We start from the raw sequence: 9586 nt of genomic DNA on the forward strand, positions 1-9586 counted from the left end.
TCAAGTGCCCAAATATCACAGCATAATACAACTTGCACCTCAAGTGCCCAAATATTTCAACATTTCATAAATTACACATCAAGTGCTCAAATTTTACGACATATCACAGATTGCACATCAAGTGCTCAAATCTTACAACATATCACAAATTGCACATCAAGTGCTCAAATCTTACAACATATCACAAATTACACATCAAGTGCCCAAATATTATAACTTGCCACAGAAATCAACAATACATTATTTTCCACAAAAAGGAGCCCATGGCTCGACCATAATGTGCACAAAATCTTAACAAAAATATTCGGAAGTGAACAGCTCAACAAAATAATATTTCACATAAAATCAAGGTGGCAATCACACCAAATCATCGTATAAAACAATTTTAACAAACAAGGATCTAGGCATGACAAATAGAGGATTTAATAAGTGTCAATAATTTCCAATTTAATACCTAAGGGCGTCTAAGGATTTTGATCAACGAAATTTGCACATATAAACCAGGTACGTACTCGCCACCTCGCGTACATGGTCTTCAATTACACAATTTGCACATAATACTCGATGCCTAAGGGATATATCCCCCACTCGAGGTTAAGCATGGCACTTACCTTTTTGAAGTTAGGCTGATATTTCAAAATAGCCTTCTTGCTTGAATTGACCTCCGGACAGCTCAAATCTATCCAAATTAATTGTATAACTTCATTAAAATTCATCGGAAATAATTTCGGATAATAATACATCGACTTAAAATTTTATTCTAAAAAGTCAACAAAAGTCAATGTGGGGCCCGTCCCTTGGAACCGGACATAATTTTCATGAAAATCGAACACCCATTCCGATACGAGTTGAACCATACCAATTTTATCGAATTCCAATAACAACTCGACCTCCAAATCTTAAATTTTTCGTTTTTGGAAGATTTTGTAAAAATCTTGATTTCATCCATTTAAATCCGAATTAAATGATGAATATAATCATGGATTCATGAAATATAAACACTTTAGGATATAGAACACTTACCCCAACCAAGCTTGTGAAGAATCCCTCCAGAATAGCCCAAATCCGAGCTCCAAAAATTTCAAAACGAAATGCCCAAAAATTACCATTTTTGGTCCTTATGATTCTACCTAGTTTCGCACCTGCGGACTAATTTTTCGCACCTGTGTGCTCGCTTTTGCGAGCGAATGCACGTTTCTGCGAGGTCACTACCCAGCCACAAAGCTCGCACCTACGTAGCCACTTCCTCTTCTGCGATGATCGCAGGTACGCAGCATTTCCGCTTCTGCGCTGCCTCGTCACTTCTGCGTAGCAAACATCGCACCTGCGATTGCGCAGGTGCGGAAGGCTGTCGGCATCTGCGACCTTCCTCTAGCTCTGCCCAGCAAGTTTTTATGACAGAATCCTCGCTTCTGCAATGTCGCACCTGCGCCCAAATTTCTGCAGGTGCGATCCCAACAGGTCTGCCCAGAAATAGCAGAAATCCCAGCATTTTCAACAAGTCCAAATTCGATCTGAACCTCGTCCGAAACTCATCTGAGCTACTCGGGACCTCGTCCGAATTTACCAATAAGTCCTGTAACATAACACGGACCTACCCGGGGTTTCAAATTACATCACACAACACCAAAATTATGAATCGTGCATCGAATCGAATTCTAAGTTTTTCAAATCTTTCAACTTCTATATTTTGTGCCGAAATGTATCAAATCAATCCGGAATGACTTCAAATTTTGTACACAAGTCATAATCGATGTAATAGAGCTATTCCCACTTCCGAAATCAAAATCCGACCTCGTTATCAAAAATTCATCCTTCGGTAGGATTTTCCAAAATCTTCTATTTTTTTAACTTTTGCCAAAATGCGTCGAAGTCCGAAATCACCATACTAAGCTATTGACATCATCAAAATTATATTCCGAGGTCGTTTACTCAAAAGTCAACTCTCCGGTCAACTCTTTCAATTTTAAGCTTCTAAATAAAAATTGTTCTTTTAATTAAATTCTGAATCTTTCGAAAATCAAACTCGACCACACATGCGGGTCATAATACATATTGCGAAGCTGCTCGAGACCTTAAGTCACTGAACGGGGCGTTAATTCTTAAAACGACAAGTCGTGTCATTACGTTCTTCACCTCTTAAACAAATGTTCGTCCTCGAACGTGCTAAGAATTATTCTGAGGTTACTAAATTGATGATTTTACTTTTACACATATACTTACGGTTGATCCCAAGTTACCGTATTTGAGATAAGCCTGACAAAACCATCTCATTTGAGATTATTTCTTTTATCCATATTTGTAAACTTTAAGACCAATTTCTTACACTCCAAATATTTTCAAAAAGGCCTGATTTCCACAACAACGCACGGTATTAGTCTCAACTGGCTATAGCAACTCGTGCCTACGCACACATCAACTTTCTTGATAGTGTTGAAGTACTTCAAAAAATTTCTGGGGTGTTATATTCTCCCCTGCTTAGGATCATTCGCCCTCAAACAGATAACATAACTTATCTCTTCCTTTGCAAATCTCAATCCTCTAAATTTTACTAACTCCCAAATATTTCAGAAATTTTGGCAGAGTCTCCCCCGTAATTGGGCCTATCCACCTGCCAGAGTAACACCAAAACAACTCCTAACAACACATCCACAACCCAACACAATACCACAAGGTATATATCAATAACACCAATCTCAGCATTACAAGCACTGCATTATCATAATGATATCAGGACATGAAGCACATCATATGTATGCTCATCACCACATCTCTAGTCTTAAAAGTTGTTCATAATTAATTCTAGCATCATCAATTAATCTCATATTAACCACCACCTCATTTCGAATTTTCACAACACTGACAACAGAATGTGGGGCATGAAGACCTCATGATTACTTACTCGGATTAATGAGTCACATTTAACGTCACCTGGGCCCTCATCTCATAATTAGAACTCAATGTTTACATCACGAAAATGGCTTAATATGCACAGAAAATATACAGGAATTATCAGATAAGCCTAACAGGCATAACTCCCTATTAATATTATTGTACCAATTAAATTTCACAAAGGGAGAATTTTAAACTCATAAATATTTCACCACAAGGACCTCGTCCTTATATAACTTTCACTGCGGCTTGTAGCCCGGTTTAAATATTTCCTATCATATAAAAATGCGAGAATCTCGTCCTCAACTCCGAATCACAAGTATTTTGCACATTGTGCCAACTAAAATTTCAATTCCCTTTCTTTCTTCTTTTCAATATATTTCATAAACAGTTTTCACAACACATAATGAACCCTCATACCGGTAGGGCATATAATTCATAAAAAATTGGATTCAATTATTCCAAAACACATTAAACCCACTGTAATGAATAATAAAAACTACTTTTCGACTTATATCCCTCAATGGTGTACAAAAATAAAATGACAGACACACGCTCACATCTTCAAATCTCCCAACAGGGATAAACATATAAATGGGTCACAAAAATTATGAAGCTCACCCATAAGCGGAGCATAATAGGAGGTCTCACCTTAATATTCAGAACCGAATCAAATTAAAGGAAAATATCCTTTTATAACAGAATCAGGATCATACCCGTAACGACACCATTTGGTGTATTGGCCTCAGCCAAATCATAGTGATTATATCAACGGGTCGGGCCTCCACCTCTTAGGCGCCCACTACCCGCCTGTCATCCACCTCTAACTGACTGTGCACGTGGAGTATCAACTGGAATAAAGCTTGTAGCTGGAGTGTTCTGATAAAATCCACCCCTCCCAAGTCTGGGACAATTTCTCTTGATGTGTCTAGTATCACTACACTCATAACAACCTATCTGCGGGTTCGGCTACTCACACTGAGTCTGTGCTGGATAACTGGAATAACCATTATAGCAACCCCGTGTCGGTGGTGCATTAAAAGAACTTATTGTAGCACCCCGAGTATTCTGAAATTGTTTCGATGACCTCGATGGTACTGAAATGTAGATTTATTAAAAAAGCGGGAATACTGCAAGTCAGTGCATCATCCCATACAAATCTCAGCTCTTAATCATATACAAATTTTGGAGAATCTTTCAATACCACATAAATACATCTCAAGCCAAAACTGATATAACACATGACCCCACAATCTGTTCGTTGATAGTGGACTCCCCTCACTTGCCGCAAAACTCTAGGACACAGTCCGATAATCCACAACACTAACCTTCATCGAGCGTACGACACCGGTCATAAGATACCTCAAGCCATTTATTTGGCGCATGTCATCCTCGTGACATTTAAACTCGCTTCCTCCAGTGCCTTGGCTACTAGTATGTACCCTTCGCTAAATAGAAATCCTATACGAACTACATAGTCTCTAATACCACCAACTATCTTCAGATCTACATCCACCTCGTGAACCTACCACGATTGTGATGATTAGGAAATTAATTAAACCTTCTCAAGATCATACTTATCAACCAGATGTCAGAACCTGTTGCACGCCCATGTGCACAACTGAATGATCTCTCAATACTTCCGCATCCTCGATCTAGACGACACGTTATAACAATGGTTCAGCAACCCTGGCTCCATTATAACCCCTATGTATTATCACAAACCGTTGGCACATAGTTGATACCGAGTGCACAATTTTATACACGAGTGGATGCAAAAGAACATAAGATATATGCTTCAAGCTGAATAAATGCCGCACGATAAGGAATGAAAGAAGTGGAAAGTTTTACTACCAGCTCTATAGCCTCTCGAAGATAAGTACAGACGTCTCCGTACCTATCCGCAAGACTCTACTAAACTCATTTGTGACTCATAGAACCTATGAACCTAGAGCTCTGATACCAACTTGTCATGACCCAAAATCTCACCATAGGCGTCGTGATGGCACATAGTCTCTAAGACTGGGTAAGCCGATTTCAATTACATTTTGAAGCCATTTTTTTAAGTAATCAAAACTAACAGCAGAACAAATATGAATATACAACCTCCCAAGACTGGTAGTATTGAGTCACGAACTCTAACTGAACACATGGAATGATCACGAGGACTGAATATACAATACTGTTGGATTACAAATTAATAGTACAATGAAATGAAAAGACTCCAAGGGACTGCGACTACCAAGCAGCTCTACCTTGAATCCTTACGATCCCGCTTTAACTCTACTCAAGTCCGATATCTCCAATACCTGGCTCTGCACAAAAATGTGTAGAAGTGTAGTATGAGTACACCATGGTTGGTACCCAGTAAGTATCAAGACTAACCTCACTGGAGTAGAGACGAGGTACAGTCAAGACACTCACTAGTCAAATAGTGTAACGTCCCGGCCGGTCGTTTCGAGAGTTATAACCCTATTTTTCCCATTCCTACTTCTTTTTGTGTTATTCAGCTATATTATGTTATATCGGGTTAGTTGGTTCGAATCCGGAAGGAACTCGGGGTGAAATGAGACACTTAGTCTCATAATTGAAAATTTAAAGTTAGAAAAGTGGACCGGATATGCACCTATATGTAAACGACCTCGGATTTGAATTTTGATGATTCCAATAGCTCTGTATGGTGATTTTGGGCTTAGGAGCGTATCCAGAATATTATTTGGAAGTCCGTAAAGGAATTAGGCCTGAAATGCCGAAAGTTTTATTTTTGAGAAGTTTGACCGGGAGGTTGACTTTTTGATATCGGGGTCGGAATTTGATTCTAAAAATTGGAATACCTCTGTTATGTCATTTAGGACTTATTGGTATATTTGGTTGAGGTCTCGAGGGCCTCGGGTGAGTTTCGGATGGTTAACGGATCAAAACTTAAACTAGAATAGCTGCTGCAATTTCCTTCTGTTGGAAATTGCTTCTGCCCAGAAATCGAGCCCAGATCGAGCTCAGGGTCGAGGGCCACGATCAAATCCCAAATCGAGCTCAAGGTCGAGGGCCATGATCGAAGCCATGATCGAGCACAGAGTCGAGGGCCACGATCGAAGGCACGATCGAGCTCAGGGTCGAGGGCCACGATCAAAGCCCAGATCGAGCACAGAGTCGAGGGCCACGATCGAAGGCACGATCGAGCTCCGGATCGAGAACCATGATCGAGGGGAAGGACCGAGGACCAGGATCGAGGACCTCGATCGAAGGCCAAGATCGAGGCAGAACCGAGGATGTCTGGGCAGAATTATAAAAATAGGGACTTCGTCCCATTTGCCATTTTTGACAAATTGGAGCTTGGGGAGAGGCGATTTTTGATATATTTTCAAGGAAAACTTGAGGTAAGTCCCTTGTGATCATTTCTACTCCATAATATTGAATTATCATCGAGTAATCCGACTAGATTACATGATTTTGAGGCGTAAACCAGAGATTAAAACTTAGAAATTTAGAAATTAGATTTGTAGATTTGAGGGTCGAGTTGAGGTTGGATTTTAGTAAAATTGGTATGGGTAGACTCATGGTTGCATGGGCTTTCGGATTTTGTAACTTTTGTCGGGTTCTGAGATGTGGGCCCCATAGGCAAATTTTGAGCCAATTTCAGGTTTTGGTCTAATTTTGAAGCTTTTCTTGTGGAATTCATTCCATTAGCATATATTGATGGTATTATTACTGATTGTGAATAGATTTGGAGCATTTGGAGGCCGAGTCCAGAGGCAAGAGCATTGCGGGGTAGAGATTTGACCGGTTTGAGGTAAGTAACGATTGTAAATCTAGTCATGAGGGTATGAAACCCCGGATTTTGTATCATTCTACTATTTTTAGTGACGCACATGCTAGGTGACGGGCGTGTGGGCGTGCACTGTTGGGGATTTGTGACTTGGTCTGCCCCATAGCAACTGGAAAGTTGCATACTTTGTTGAAACCATTGATACTTATATGATTCAGAAAGATTTTATGTAAATTGGGCTGAATGCCATGTTTGGGCCTTGCGCCAATGTTGTTTGGACCCTTAGGGGCTGTTTCATATCATCCTCTCACTATCTTCGATTGAAAAATTTATACTCAGTCATGTTTATACTTGTTTACTGCATAACTCAGTTTTATGACTCTATTTGATGCATATAAATGTTTTGGGCCGAATGCCCTGTTTTACTGAAATGCCCGATTGGCTTGATTTGTGAGGATGAGTGTGGATCGGGGCTGCCCGCCTGCAGCATACTTGTGACTGAGTGAGGCAGAGGGCCTGATTGGTGAGGATGAGTATGGATCGGGGCTGCCTGCCTACAGCATTGTTTATTATTATCGCACGTGAGTTGTCCGTGCAGATTATAGCGCTTGGGTTGAAGGAGCCCCTCCAGAGTCTGTACACACCCCCAGTGAGCGCAGGTACCTACTGAGTGCGAGTGCCGAGTACCGAGTGCTGAGTGCTGAGTGACTGGGAGGCAAGAGTGATTGTGAGGTATGCCCGAGTGGCAAGAGTGATTGTGAGGTATGCTCGAGTGGCACGAGTGACTATGAGGTCTGCCCGAGTGGCTATTTATGATTTCATCATTTCTGCTCACCTTTGCATTGAGCCTTTGTTTGAAAAACTATTGGAAAATAAAAATGATTTTTATTGGAATTAGGTTTAAACGAGATGTTTGATTCAAATCCTGATTTTTAAGAGCATGTGGTATTTTACTGAGATTTCCTGATATGAACGTTATATGCTTTATTGCTCGTCACTACTGCTCAGTCTTTATTTATTGTTGTTACTTACTGAGTTGGCGTACTCACGTTACTCCCTGCACCTTGTGAGCAGATCCAGGTGTGGCTGGACAAGATAGCGGTTATTGAGTGTTCTGGTTACAGATTTTCTTGGAGATAGCAAGGTAGCTGTTTGGCGATCGCAGCCCCTGCTCTTCTGCCTCTTATCTTCCTCTAGTAGTATTTAGCTATTTTTCCAGGCTGAGTTAGTCTTGATATTGTTAGACAGATTATATTAGATGCTCATGACTAGTGACACGCCGATGTCAGGCTTTTCTTTTCCGCACTTCTGTTTTTCTTTGATTTGAACTCTTTAAATGGAGGTTTTTATGTTAAATAACCTTGAAATTATCTTTGAAATGAAAATATCATTTTGTTTTGGAAATGAGTCGGCTTGCCTAGTTCCACGATAGGCGCCATCACGACAGGGGGTTAGTTTTGGGTCGTGACAAATAGCCTGTGGAATATAATATACAAACTAATAGGAAACAGATAACAATACGGGTAGGATAAAACAACTAGTGATATGCACAGCAAGACAACAAGAATACCATAAATATTACTCAATAATTAATAAATACATGTACGCCCAATTAATTCAAGTTTTTCAAATAATTGTCCTTCACATATAATTCTACCAAATAACTCTCTTTCAAATATAATTTTCCTCAAATAAATATCTTTCAAATATAATTCTTTTATATAATACTTTCTAAATAAATATCCTTCCAAATAAATATTTTTAATATAATTCTTCAATTAAAAAGTCAGCATGTGACACCTCATTTCATAATCATAAAAATATGGGTCTCAGCCCATTTTTATATTTTTCGTAAACACGGGTCTCAACCCATTTTTCATATCTCCACGGCACTTCGTGCCCATAATTAAATCATCATATTTTCTCGTCACCTCATGCCCTCATTTCATATCACAACTGCACGGACAATTCACATGCCAATATTCTCAATGTATATAAGATCCACATGATCAATTTATTTCCACTAAAGTGAGTTTAGAATTTTTAAATCAAGTAATAAATCAACAAAGAATTAAATTTATTTGTTTTAAAAATTATTTGGGAGAAGAAAATAACATTGCACTTAAATTAAAGCATCAGATAAATTACTGGTTTGATTGTAAAACTATTTAATTTAAAACATAATAATAATTCCTTTTATTTAAATCAACTCAATCATCGAAAATCAGTAAGAAAAAACAGAAATATACTTCTTCAGAGTCTCGTGCTAAAAAGCCAAAGCCAACACAATACAACTAGGAGCACAAAACATATAATAATAAAGTCAACTAGTACATCACGGAAGAAGACAAGAATTTACATATTAAATGAAACAAAATCACCCAAGGCAAGAACATAAATAAAGAAATATCAGCAGGGCACTCCCGAGGTACCGCCTCGTAGTCTCAAATCATAAATAAATTCACAATATCTCATTTCCTTATATCACCGCGGGAGCCTTCACATTTAATTTTAAAGAAATCGTTTTTCCCGAAATAGCATCCTGCGTTTTAGCCATCCTTATCACACCGCATGACTTCTAGTAGTTCCCCTACTAGCCACGCATTTCAAGCCACCCTTTTCTCACCGCATATGTTTCAACGCCCTGACTGTATATCACCGCATGACTTCTAATAGTTTCCAATTTAATACCTAAGGGCGTCTAAGGATTTTAATCAACGAAATTTGCACATATAAACCAAGTACGTACTCGTCACCTCGCGTACATGATTTTCAATTACACTACAACAATAACAACAACAACAACAACAACCCAGTATAATCCCACTAGTGGGGTCTGGGGAGGGTAGTGTATATGCAGACCTTACCCCTACCCTGAGGTAGAGAGGCTGTTTCCGATAGACCCTCGGCTCCCTCCCTCCAAGAACT

The sequence above is a fragment of the Nicotiana tomentosiformis genome, chromosome 7 (assembly GCF_000390325.3).
Source record: "Nicotiana tomentosiformis chromosome 7, ASM39032v3, whole genome shotgun sequence".
In the NCBI taxonomy this organism is placed as follows: domain Eukaryota; kingdom Viridiplantae; phylum Streptophyta; class Magnoliopsida; order Solanales; family Solanaceae; genus Nicotiana; species Nicotiana tomentosiformis.